The sequence below is a fragment of the Ranitomeya variabilis genome, chromosome 4, assembly GCF_051348905.1.
Source record: "Ranitomeya variabilis isolate aRanVar5 chromosome 4, aRanVar5.hap1, whole genome shotgun sequence".
In the NCBI taxonomy this organism is placed as follows: Eukaryota; Metazoa; Chordata; class Amphibia; order Anura; family Dendrobatidae; genus Ranitomeya; species Ranitomeya variabilis.
In genome coordinates, this window is record NC_135235.1 from 468,886,625 (window position 1) to 468,900,408 (window position 13,784).

Below are 13,784 nucleotides of genomic sequence, written 5' to 3' on the forward strand. Positions count from 1 at the left end.
TCCCCAGATTACTCCTTAAGGTGGAGACACCCAGTTCTCGTGCCTTGCTATGCTCCTATATCAATCCCTATCTGTCCCCTCCCCCACCTAGGGTAGAGGAAAGCTGTAGTGTATAGGATCACACTAACCAAACAATGGAAAAAGGACAGGGATAAATGAAAATACCAACTATACAAAATACTCACCAAAAACATAGTGGGACACAAGGGAGTTTAAGGAAGCAGAAACCAAATAGGAGAGGATGTGGACACAGACAAAACTCAAAGCAACAATCTCCTGAACAATTTCCAATCACCAACTGCAACCACAAACTACCAGAACCAGGCAGTAAGAACAAACATTGGCAAAGGCAAGCATATATAGCAGAGGGGAGTGGCCAACACTGAACAGCTGAGACAATCCAGGTAGGAAAGCTCCAGGAGCTTCAACTGAACAGATGAACCCTTGCACTGCTAGCAAATAAAAAAAAAAGGCAATTTAATACAATGTTGAAGTTCTAACCGATGCAGGAGTTCGTGAAACATACACCATGGTCTTCTGGCTCCTTTGTCGCGGTATCCCCATGGGAGAGCAGCAAAAAAGTTATGGCTCTTGGAAGGAGACAAAATGCAAACATGAAAATGAAAATTGGCTGCAAAGGCAATGGGGTGATCTCCGGTCACTTCACTGTTGCCTGTCCGCTTGCTTCCTCCAGCGGTCACGTGCCTTACATTATTCGCATGACCGCAGCAATCATTCGCCTCAGTGATCGCACAATATATTGCAAACGTTACTACTGAGACCTGCGATTGGCCTCGGTGGTCACGTGCCTTACATCATTCACTGACCGCTGCAGCCAATCATTGCCCTCAGTGGTCACGTACTATATTGCCAATGTTACTGAGCTCAGCGATTGGCTGCAGCAGTCACGTGCCTCATATCATCTGCATAACAGAAGCAATCATTGGCCTCAGTGGTCATACACTATAGCGGAACCATCACTACTGGGACCTGAGATTGCCTGCAGCGGTCACATGACTGATATAAGGCACATAACCCCTGGAAGACAGGCAACTAGTACTTTTTTCATTCAGGGGAATCACTTTTTATTCAACCCTGTGTTGCTTTTGGTTAATGTTACAAATTCCAGAAAACTCCATGGACCGTGGGCTCCCGTTACCACGGTAACACCGTAATTAGAGAGCAGAGTGTCGTGAACAGGGCAAAAGGGCACAATGCCCACGACTGAGATGGTTGCGTAGTGGCCGCACGTCACACGTCAGCTTCTCCTCGCGGCGGCGCAATGACGCAGTGCGTTCTACGACCGCGGGATCTGACGCGGCCCCGGAAGTCTCGCGGGAGGATCTGTCCCGGGGCGGAGCGGAAGCGGCCAGAAAGAGAGAGGAGAGAGGCGGCTCCGCGGAGAACGGTGAGACCGGCGGACGGGGGATTTTCGCCATGTGTTGGGGGTGGTTTGGTATTGTTAGTGACGGGAGGATGAGGATTGATTAGACTGGCAACCTCAGCGAGGAAGTGAGCAGCCATAACGGCCAGGCAGGCACGGGGTGTCATCCTGCTTCTGGGTGGAGTAACCCGGGGAGCGCTGCCTCATCGGATGACAGTACATGGCAGCTGTGGATGCTGGTCCTGCGTGACATCAGTGCACGGGAGGGTGTGAGAAGTCCTCAGCTGGCCCCCCGTGCACTGAGCGATCCCTGGGGTGGGACCTGACAGCCAGGCTCCTGCTCAGCCAGGGCACCATCCCAGGGCACCATCCCAGGGCACCATCCCAGGGCACCATTAGGGAAGATGCTGGCAGTCCACCCTGGCCGCCCCCTCGGATGTCCTCGTTACAGCATGTCAGTGGGTCCACAGGGCTCCCCACTAATGACCCAGCACCCAAGGGCGGACATACCATCAGAGGGACCACATCTACCTAAAAGAAAAATGGTTCTTGCACCTGGGCCGGTTCTGTCTGTGTCCGCCCTAGTTCCCCATGTACTAGTTGCAGACCCGGCGGCTGTCACCGATGAGGAAATCTCCCAGTGATGAAAGAGGAAGATCCGGCCGTGGGGTTATGGGGTTTGTGCTGCTGCTAGTTGGCGGGACAGGAGGCGGCGTTGTGAGCGGGGAGCTTATTACTACATATTCACTGTACAGCTCATCCTGGTCCTTTCTGCTGCACATTTTCCATTTGTGCAAACAAAATCTGCATCTGATTACGGTACCAGCCGGGAATGTAACGGTTGTCAACCACATCTTATTAATTATTTATATAGCACCATTAACTCCATGGTGCTGTACGTATTGTGGAATCTCTCCACGTGGGGCGGAGGTCAGAACCCACCACATTTCAGTGCCTGCTCTTCTATTTCACCTCTGCTCAGTGTAGATCGGTGAGGTTTTCTGGTCGTTTCACCTCCCGAATGTGCAGCACAGTCCACATCACACCCAATTTGCTGGCGGCGTTGTGACCGTTTCTTTTACTTATCGGTCCATGTAGATATGACCTAAGGGTATGTCCACACAAGATGGAACCGCAGCTTTAAGCACTTGTTGTGGTGGATCTCATTGCTGTTATTGTGGTGGTCCAAGTTACCAGTCAAGAATCACACAAATATCTGAGAAGATAGCCCTTAGAATGATCTGACCATTAGGGTTGGGTCTCTTAGACATGTCATCTTGATTCATTAACCAGCTTTCACTACAGAGCAACCCATCCCCCAATCATGCTGTAATGATATCTCAAGGCTAAAGCGGCACCAATGGTTCCTTGTTCATGATCTGGAATTTGTTGCTTTCATGGCTGAGAAGGTAACCCCACCGGTGATGGACCTTGTACCTTTCCCACTGCTGAGAATGGCCAAATTATTTCCATGGGAGTAAGGCACCCGGAGTAGCTCAGCTGCTCGCTGCTGTTTCCGTGACTCCAGATCCGGTAATCCGAGCTGGACAGTTATTCCCATCTCATCCATGAGCGGCTATGGTGGGAAGAGCCTGATAAGTAATAAGGAGTCCTGAGTTGATTTCTCGCCCTGGCTTCATAATCTGAAAGATCTGCTAATGCAGCGCTCTTCATCTTCTGAAATCGCTGAGTAATGGAATTTTAGAAAACCTCGATGTAACTAGCAAAGTGACATATGTGCACTAATTATAGAGATAGCATCTTTCTACATGCATGGTTAATCTCAAGTGTGATTGTCATTTTGCCAATAGACCTTCATTTTTGGTGGGGGGTTTTCCTCGACTGTATAATGGTTTCCTTGTTGGTCATATTTACAGCTTCACTGACATTAATTGCAGACACATTAATCAATAATGTCTAAAAGGTGCAACTAAAGACTAAAACGTGGCCCTAAGTGCTTGCAGACAAGGCTCCCCCAATACCCAAGATTACAGTACTTGTCAGCTGGATGCGATGTACAGAGGTAGCACATTTTTGTGTTTTGGTGCACATTTCTTATTGCAGTCAATTTTAGCACATATTTAATGATTTGCAGAAATCTGCTGTGAAAAATACATTGTATTGGGGCTGGAAGCGCCATGAGCAGTAAAAGTGTAGCCAACAATTGCCGCATCCCCTTAATTGTCAGGATTGGTGGGTTCTAGAGTTTGGACTCCGAAAGTGATGGCATACATCAAGTGGCGATACCACTTTATTAAAGTGGTAGTCCCATTTTATGTCATTTTTTTTGATAATACATGTTGATATAGGGCAGTACTCATAAAATGGTTCTTGCAAAGCCTTTTTGCACACCTCACAATCTCTTTGCATGGTGCTGTTGTCCAAACATGGTGATCCCGCTGCCAACCCCCTTAGATGACGTGGTTGATGTTGACTGCTGCAACTAAGGGGTTAACTGCCGGCAGCAGAGGTAGCCTCGCATTACTTCTGTGCTGAGCACTCTACATTAGGCAGTGCATACCAGAGCGTCATCATTTGGGAACCAGCACCCGTCTGTGACATATTTGTCCATCATAGGACATCAAGGTGTTAGAATTCTGATGACATGTTGTTCTCATGTACACATTGTTTCTAGGTAATGTTGTTTTGTTAGTAAGGTTACCTGTAAGTAAACACCCGCACAAGGAAACACGGGGAGAACAATCGCAGAGATGTGACTAGATGATGACGATGGAATGTGCAAATCCTGTTCCTCAATAAATGACTGTCCACCTGTTAATACCTGAACTGTCTTACAGGGGTTTTCCACTTCTAGAAAAATGGAAATCAATTGATCAGATAAAAAAAAAAAAAATGCAAATTATGATAGTCCTTGCCCACTCTCGGTCCAGCAGTGTGTTAGTGCCACTGCTTTTCATTCTGTGTTTTAGTTGCAATGGTGAGCTCATGAATGGAGCATAAATCACTACTGCAGCCAATCACTGAGCTCCACGGCCCATGGCGTCACCAAGAGCAGAGCTGCTGAGCTCAGTGAGTGGCTGGGGTGGCGATGCATGCTGTAGTTATGACATCACTGCTGCAGCCAATCACTGAGCGCCACGGCCCATGGCGTCACCAAGAGCAGAGCTGCTGAGCTCAGTGAGTGGCTGAGGTGGTGGTGCATGCTGTAGTTATGACATCGGAGCTGCGTCGGAGAGCCAGCACTGACTGAGGGAGGGTACGTATGATCTTTTATTTTCTAATTGGTTTATGTCCATTTATGTAAAAGTGTAGAGCTCCTTTTTAAGGCCCTCATGCCCATTACCTTGCAGTTGATGGCTTAGGTGACCACTATCTCTCCCAACTCCCCTATACACAGGATTGCTTAGAGTCTAAGCCTAAGGGCTTGTTTCCATTTGCGAGAAACACGTCCGTGTCTCGCATGTGGAAACCAAGCTCTGGCGCCGGCACTCCAGAGCGGAGCGTGCGGCTCCATGTGTTCCTATGCGGCCGCACGCTCCGCTCCGGAGTGCCGGCACCAGAGCTTGGTTTCCATATGCGAGACACGGACGTGTTTCTCGCAAATGGAAACAAGCCCTTAGACGGACATTCTCTATGAGAAAGCCACTGCCAGACTCCTAATACCTCTGCCTAGATCAAGAGGAGTGGAAATCCACCAGACTGGATACTTCTCTGCCAGAAGTGTGGAAGTGAGGAGGCCTACATGCACATTAGACTGCTGATCCTGGTATTATCGGTAATTTGGCAGACTTTTGTCTCATGCATATAAGGTCCTTTACCTGCATCCTAGAGGTTAGTCCTAATCTATTCTATGGATGCACTGCACAGAACGAAGCTGGCCTATCCCATTTTTGTAGACACAGACTACACCACACTGGTATAAGAACAATATGTAGGCAGAATTTTCATTACATGTATATTGCAAGTGTATAATTTTCTATTCTAGATACACATAATAATTCGTAAATATGATTTCATTGACTCAGATGAGTGGATCCCACTGAATTGGCAAGATATGCCTTCAATCAAAGCTGCATGGACATTATAGAAATTAGCATATCACCTGAGAGAGAGATTATTGGCTTGTTCTACCCCAAATCTGCTCTTTTCACATTTCAAAGTCTGTGTTTCTTAGGAGTTTTTCATCCTTGCCCTAAATACAGGTCAAGAGAAGGCTTTTCGGTAATTTAAAACCAGTTTTTGTGCCATGTTGTTGATGACGGTAATAATACGGAGGACATAGAGCATGCTTCTTCTAATAACCCGAAGAGGGGAAAATACAATATATCATTACAGAGGAAATAGGCAGATAAAGGAAATTAGATTAATACTGTCCGAACCAATGGCAGCATGAATCGGAACCTTTGCCGCTCCATTGCAGTCAGGTATGGTTTACTCTGAAAAGCTTCTGGGCTATAGGGAGATACCTGAAAAGTCTGGGTTCTCCCTGCCCTGCTTCAGTTGAGTGATAGGTCTTTCCTTGTCAGGAGGATCATCGCACTCGAAACACTGTCTGACCGGAACAGGGACCCACTTCCTCATTACAGCGGTGATTTGCCCAGAATTGTGAGGAAATAGCAAGAGGAGTCTGGCATATGTGCCCCCCCATCTCTCCATGTAGGCATGTAGCCAGAGAGCGGTCAATAAGCCTACATTCACACACCTATCACTATGGGTCTGCGTGGTACTGCAATATATCAAATTATATAATAAAAGCGATCAGATGATCTCAGGTTCCAGTCCCCTAAGAGGAGTAAAAAATATATTTTAAAAAAATAATATATCAATAGCCCTAATTGTCCTCCATTCAAAATTCCTATTTGGTATCCCAGCGTCTGTAAATGTCCGATTTACCAAAACATAAGATTAACTCGATCGGTAAATGCTGTTAGAAGAAAAAACTCAAAACAATTTTTTTGGGGGTAATTACCTCCCTAAAACTACAATGTAAAGTGATTGTTATTGCCGTACCCCTCTTCCCTCGTGCCCCCCTCTTTTCTTTGTATTGTTTTTCCGATTTTCTCTTTTTCTTTGCTTTCGTTTGTCTGATGTGTTGCAATCAGCTTTAGCAATTTGACAGTTTTTTCATATCCTGGGTTTTTAATGCTCATATGGTGTTTTTCGCATCCTGTATAAACTTCAGGACTTGAGTAGTCAATATTTTGTTATGGTTGATATTGCTACATCCTAATAATTGCTTGTTTCTTTGTATATACCTCGCCACGGTTAGTGCCTTGTGGTTGTATGTTGCTTTTCTCTTTATATATTTAATAAATAAAGATATAAAAATATCATATGTACCCCAAAATATTACCAATGAAAACGTCAGCTCGGCATGCAATAAAACAAGCCCCCACACAGCTCCAATGCTGGGTGAGTAATAATGTTATAGGTCCTGGAAAATGGCCATGCAATTTTTTTTTATTACTAAAAATGTATAATATTTTTTTCAATTACTGGGGAAAAAAAAGCAAGATTAGTCTCCCGCTAATTATCCTGACTTGGAGAAGCAACTTCCAGGTCGTTCTACCACACAATGAACGCCATGGAAACAAAAATTAAAAAAAATGTTGGAATTACATGTTTTCACCATATCACTTAATTTGCAATTTTTCAGTACATTACATAGTAAAATGAATAGTGTCATTCAAAACTATATATATTGTCCAGCAAAAAAAGAAAAAAAAACAAGGAGAGGAGGAGAAAACGAAAGCGCAAACATTAAAAATTGCTTGGTTCCGAAGGAGTGAAAGTCAATGGGAATCCATGCAAAATGGATGACACACTGAGAACGTGCTTTGTACTTCAGGATTCAGTCCGTTTTTCACTGATACAGATTGTTAAAAAGTGAATGGTTGAGTAAAAGTTCAGACAGTCTCCCTGCTTTAGGGGGAGAAAAAGATGGCTAACACAAGAAGGTCTGCTTCTCATGGATATACAGGTCCTTCTCAAAAAATTAGCATATAGTGTTAAATTTCATTATTTACCATAATGTAATGATTACAATTAAACTTTCATATATTATAGATTCATTATCCACCAACTGAAATTTGTCAGGTCTTTTATTGTTTTAATACTGATGATTTTGGCCTACAACTCCTGATAACCCAAAAAACCTGTCTCAATAAATTAGCATATCAAGAAAAGGTTCTCTAAACGACCTATTACCCTAATCTTCTGAATCAACTAATTAACTCTAAATACATGCAAAAGATACCTGAGGCTTTTAAAAACTCCCTGCCTGGTTCATTACTCAAAACCCCCATCATGGGTAAGACTAGCGACCTGACAGATGTCAAGAAGGCCATCATTGACACCCTCAAGCAAGAGGGTAAGACCCAGAAAGAAATTTCTCAACAAATAGGCTGTTCCCAGAGTGCTGTATCAAGGCACCTCAATGGTAAGTCTGTTGGAAGGAAACAATGTGGCAGAAAACGCTGTACAACGAGAAGAGGTGACCGGACCCTGAGGAAGATTGTGGAGAAGGACCGATTCCAGACCTTGGGGAACCTGAGGAAGCAGTGGACTGAGTCTGGTGTGGAAACATCCAGAGCCACCGTGCACAGGCGTGTGCAGGAAATGGGCTACAGGTGCCGCATTCCCCAGGTAAAGCCACTTTTGAACCATAAACAGCGGCAGAAGTGCCTGACCTGGGCTACAGAGAAGCAGCACTGGACTGTTGCTAAGTGGTCCCAAGTACTTTTTTCTGATGAAAGCAAATTTTGCATGTCATTCGGAAATCAAGGTGCCAGAGTCTGGAGGAAGACTGGGGAGAAGGAAATGCCAAAATGCCTGAAGTCCAGTGTCAAGTACCCACAGTCAGTGATGGTGTGGGGTGCCATGTCAGCTGCTGGTGTTGGTCCACTGTGTTTCATCAAGGGCAGGGTCAATGCAGCTAGCTATCAGGAGATTTTGGAGCACTTCATGCTTCCATCGGCTGAAATGCTTTATGGAGATGAAGATTTCATTTTTCAGCACGACCTGGCACCTGCTCACAGTGCCAAAACCACTGGTAAATGGTTTACTGACCATGGTATTACTGTGCTCAATTGGCCTGCCAACTCTCCTGACCTGAACCCCATAGAGAATCTGTGGGATATTGTGAAGAGAAAGTTGAGAGACGCAAGACCCAACACTCTGGATGAGCTTAAGGCCGCTATTGAAGCATCCTGGGCCTCCATAACATCTCAGCAGTGTCACAGGCTGATTGCCTCCATGCCACGCCGCATTGAAGCAGTCATTTCTGCCAAAGGATTCCCGACCAAGTATTGAGTGCATAACTGAACATTATTATTTGATTGTTTTTTTGTTTGTTATTAAAAAACACTTTTATTTGATTGGACGGGTGAAATATGCTAATTTATTGAGACAGGTTTTTTGGGTTATCAGGAGTTGTATGCCAAAATCATCAGTATTAAAACAATAAAAGACCTGACAAATTTCAGTTGGTGGATAATGAATCTATAATATATGAAAGTTTAATTGTAATCATTACATTATGGTAAATAATGAAATTTAACACTATATGCTAATTTTTTGAGAAGGACCTGTAAAAATGGACAGATGTGTGAATGTAGCCAGTACAGCTGGCTTTACTGTGCATGCACAGGGTGCCGGTAGCCACTTCTTAGGGCTTAGTAGTTCGGTGGGATTGGGAGAGCTGATCTACTGACATACATCTAGCAAGTGTTTCTCTCCCATTTGAAAGGGTCGACCAGACATCATGATGACCCCTCTCATGTAAAGAAGGATGGATATTGCATGAGGTCAAGTATGTCAGTTCCTCAAATAGTGCAGAATTCCGGTCCTGTGGCTGGTAGCAGGTCAAAATGCTGTAGTGTAGATCCTGTGGAAACCCCACAAGACCGGACTGTGAAATGATGGCTGCACTGTGGACTTCGCTTACATTTTTGCAGATTCACCTGATGTGACAAGTAACGTGTCTGCAGACATGACCGTTCTAGCCTCAGGCACACTTAGCCTTTCAGTGACGCTCAGTGGAGGAATTTCTCTGTTATAGCGCTGGTAGCTTGGTGAATCCAGTATGGTCGCCAGTACAATGTCAACAACCTGTCTTTCCTTAAAGGGAACCTGTCACCTGAATTTGGCGGGACTGGTTTTCGGTCATATGGGCGGGGTTTTCGGGTGTTTGATTCACGCTTTCCTTACCCGCTGGCTGCATGCTGGCCGCAATATTGGATTGAAGTTCATTCTCTGTCCTCCGGAGTACACGCCAGTGCAAGGCAATATTGCCTTGCGCAGGCGTGTACTCCGGAGGACAGAGAATGAACTTCTATCCAATATTGCAGCCAGTGGGCAAGGAAAGGGTGAATCAAACACCCGAAAACCCCGCCCATATGACCGAAAACCGGTCCCGCCAAATTCAGGTGACAGGTTCCCTTTAATATGAGTAGTGAATCTTGCTACTTTCGCAGCAGAATAGGAATGAGGACTTAAAGCTATAACTAAGCAGTTTTTAGATTTAAAGGGATGGCAAGGTTGTCATACAGGCTGCCATCTAGGTAGTGATACAGGCTGCCATCTGGGTAGTCCGCACAGGCTGCCATCTGGGTAGTCCGCACAGGCTGCCATCTGGGTAGTCCGCACAGGCTGCCATCTGGGTAGTCCGCACAGGCTGCCATCTGGATAGTCCGCACAGGCTGCCATCTGGGTAGTCCGCACAGGCTGCCATCTGGGTAGTCCGCACAGGCTGCCATCTGGGTAGTCCGCACAGGCTGCCATCTGGGTAGTCCGCACAGGCTGCCATCTGGGTAGTCCGCACAGGCTGCCATCTGGGTAGTCCGCACAGGCTGCCATCTGGGTAGTCCGCACAGGCTGCCATCTGGGTAGTCCGCACAGGCTGCCATCTGGGTAGTCCGCACAGGCTGCCATCTGGGTAGTCCGCACAGGCTGCCATCTGGGTAGTCCGCACAGGCTGCCATCTGGGTAGTCCGCACAGGCTGCCATCTGGATAGTCCGCACAGGCTGCCATCTGGGTAGTCCGTACATGATACCAAGTAACCGATGAAGCAAAAAATACTCGATGGAAGAGGACGATTTTACATTTGCTTATTTCAGTAGGAAATCTTCTAAGAGTGATTTTGCATACAGCGTCTTTATCGAAAATGCCATTGCAGGTTTTGATGCAGATTTTTTTTTAGCTAAAGTCAGAAATGGTTTCTAAAAGAATGGGAACCGTAAAGGAAGGACTTACACTTCTCCCAGCTAGAGAGACTTCTCGCTTAAGCCCCAAAAGCTGCAGTGGTGTTTTTCTGAATGCTGTGTGTGATACCGCCCAAGGCTAGATTCACACATTTTCTTTGCAGTGTTAGGCAATCGTGAAAGATTCAGTAAATGTCAAGCGAGCAAATTCTCGCTGATCATACAGATATTTATGTTAATGATCGTCCCAATTAATTGACATATTGCAAATAAAACTAAGCAATCTCCTTTTTGCAAAATGACATGAGAGGAAGGAGCACAAGGAGTATGAGGATGGAGAAGGATGATCGTATGTCCCCCATGATCAATGTGATGTCTTCATGGCGACAGATGCACATGAGGGGCAATAACCTGCTATGCTTCATCGTTTGCAAGTCTGAATGACAGATGCAGCTCATGTCATGTCTGTGCAGATTTTTCGCTGTATGAAATGAAATATGTGGTTTCCTGTAAGATGGTGTATATATCAAAACATTTGTGGAATATTCTGTCTTGTTTTTTTTTTTTTTTTTTTTAAGCTATTAGACAGTTCATATGTCAGCTTAGGCTTCTTTCACACTTCCGTCTTCCAAATATGCACAGGATCCGTCAAGACGTTGAAATGACGGATCCTGTGCAGATTGTGGAAAACGTGTGCACTGGGCCGGTCTTTCTGACGGACCCGTCGAGGCTGTGTGCACCTGTTGTGTATACGTCATCGCAGTGGTTTTCCGCTGCAAAAGCGCATACACAACACAAACCAGGTTAAAAAAAAAAAAATCACAGTATTCTCACCTACCGGCGTCCCGCTCAGCGATGCTCCCGGCAGCTAGCGTTACTTCCTAGTAATACATTGCGAAATCTCGCGAGAAGTCGCGGTCTCGCGAGAAGTGGCGGTTTTGCGAGATTTCGCGATGTATTACTAGGAAGTAACGCTAGCTGCCGGGAGCATCGGTGACGCTGCGCGGGAACGCCGGTAGGTGAGAATATTGTGATTTTTTTATTATTATTTTTAACATTATATCTTGTTACTATTGATGCTTCATAGGCAGCATCAATAGTAAAAAGAGAAAGAGCGCGAGAGAGAATTTCCCTGACGGGAAATTCTTCCACGCATGCTCTCTTTGAAAAGGCGGGACCCGTCGCTGGATTCCTGCTTTTCACAGGCAGCGATGCATCCTGCGCCCATAGGCTTCCATTGTAGCCAGTGACTGGCAGCTCAGGCTGCGTCGCTGACCGATTTTCCGACGTACAGAAAAAGCATTCCTCTAAGGCTGTGTGCACACGTTGCAGATTTTTCGCATTTTTTCCCTATAAAAACGCCATAAAACCGCAAAAAATCTGCATACATTATGCATCCCATCATTTTTAATGAATTCTGCAATTTTTGTACACATGATGCGTTTTTTTTTCCGTGAAAAAAACGCATCGCGGTAAAAAACGCAGCATGTTCATTAATTTTGCGGATTTTTCGCGGATTTCCCACTATATAATGCATTGGGAAATGTCCAGAAAAATCCTCAAAAAAAAAACGCACCAAAAAGGCGCAAAAAACGCATGCAGATTTCTTGCGTATTTTTTGCAGAAAATTTCAGTATTTTCTCAGCAAATCCTGAACGTGTGCACATAGCCTGAACGTTTTCTCTGCCCGAAGGACGTTTTTTTTATGCAGGATCCAGTGAAAGACGGATGAAATGGCCATCCGTCACAATCCGTTGCTAATACAAGTCTATGAGAAAATGCAGGATCCTGCTGGGAGCTGAAAGACGGAAGTGTGAAAGAGGCCTTAGGGAGCGTGATTTATTCAAAGAGATGGGTTTACCGCCTTATTGTTTTATTTTTTATCAGGTTGTCACAAATCTTTTACAGATTTCACCCCAAGTCCTGAGGGGCATATGTCCCTACAAATGCAATGAATCATTTCCTTCTCCCTTTATGATTCAACGGGTTCTCTAGTAATGTCAGTCGCTTTTACAATAAAAGCCTGGCGATCAGCTGGTATAGCAGAGGAATAGTAGTAATATATCCAAAGACATACTGATAGGGAATTTAGATTGTTTTTCCCCAACGGGGACAGCGATGATAATGTGTGCAAACTGTAAAGCGCTGCGGAATATGTTAGCGCTATATAAAAATAAAGATTATTATTATTAATATATGGTAACCCTTCAGAAAAATTGCTGATTATGTATTGCATGAAAAACCTAAGTCTGCTAGAACAGGAACCACTCCTTAAAGGGGATTTTCACTACTATTTATTTTACTTAATTATATAGCACCATTCATTTCCACTGTGCTTTACCGACATGGACATCCCTGTCCCCATTGAGGCTCACAATTTAAATTCCCTATATTATGTATTTGGAGTGTGTGAGGAAACCCACGCAAACACTTGGAGAACATACACCTCTTGCAGATGTTGTGCTTGGTGGGATTTGAACCCAGTGCTGCAAGGCTACAATGCTAACCACTGAGCCACCGTGTTGCCCTATGAGATTGATCCTGGAATAGATCGGAGGGGTCCGGCACCCACACTCCATTGATCAGCTGTTGTCCGCTTTGGCAGTGGTCAGTTGTAAGCTGTGTACAGAGCTGAACTCAATAGCTCCAAACACTGTGCAGAGGCCGACTCTAGGTACTGCAGCTCTGCTCCTATCCCTTTGAATATTTTGAGATTTATTTTTTTTTAACAAACTCAAGAATGGAGAGGAGACTTTTAGAAATGATGCTGGATTTCTCATTCAGGGTTGCTGTAACCAATTCATTACTATGAAATCATTCTGGACTATTTTAACTCCTACTTACACACCCTTTTCCTGTGTGTGGTGTGATGGTAAATTAGTAATGACATACGCTCCTGTAAAATGGGGCACTTCTGCATTGAGACTTAATGGGTGACTACTGTAGCTATTACCCTCTACCTGGTCACATGCTACAGCCCAAAGAATGGACACTGGTAAGAGACAATCTGACCAGTTCATTCATTTTACCTAAGCAGCGGGTAAAGCGTGTCCAGTCCCCTGTCCTGAGCAGGACCCTTAGGTAGGGCCGTAAACAAGTCCGATGAAGATGATACGTGTGTATGTATATATAATATGTAAGCACTAGTGTAGTCAAGTATTTTTTTTTTCTCTTTTTATGGGCATTCCTTTGTCCTAAGCTCAAGGACAGCTTATTTAAAGGGGTTTCCCGAGGAACA

At 44.9% G+C, this 13,784-nt stretch overlaps 1 protein-coding gene across 2 annotated transcripts in view; it reads left to right on the top strand.

The window, feature by feature from the left end:
* Nucleotides 1-1,268: 1,268 nt before the first annotated feature.
* GRB2 (growth factor receptor bound protein 2) overlaps nt 1,269-13,784 on the top strand; it is a 43,664-nt gene continuing 31,148 nt past the window's right edge. For both annotated transcript variants that reach the window (XM_077251707.1, XM_077251709.1), the window contains exon 1: nt 1,269-1,408. The gene's annotated coding sequence lies outside the window, so the exon portion shown is untranslated. The remainder of the gene's footprint in view (nt 1,409-13,784) is intronic.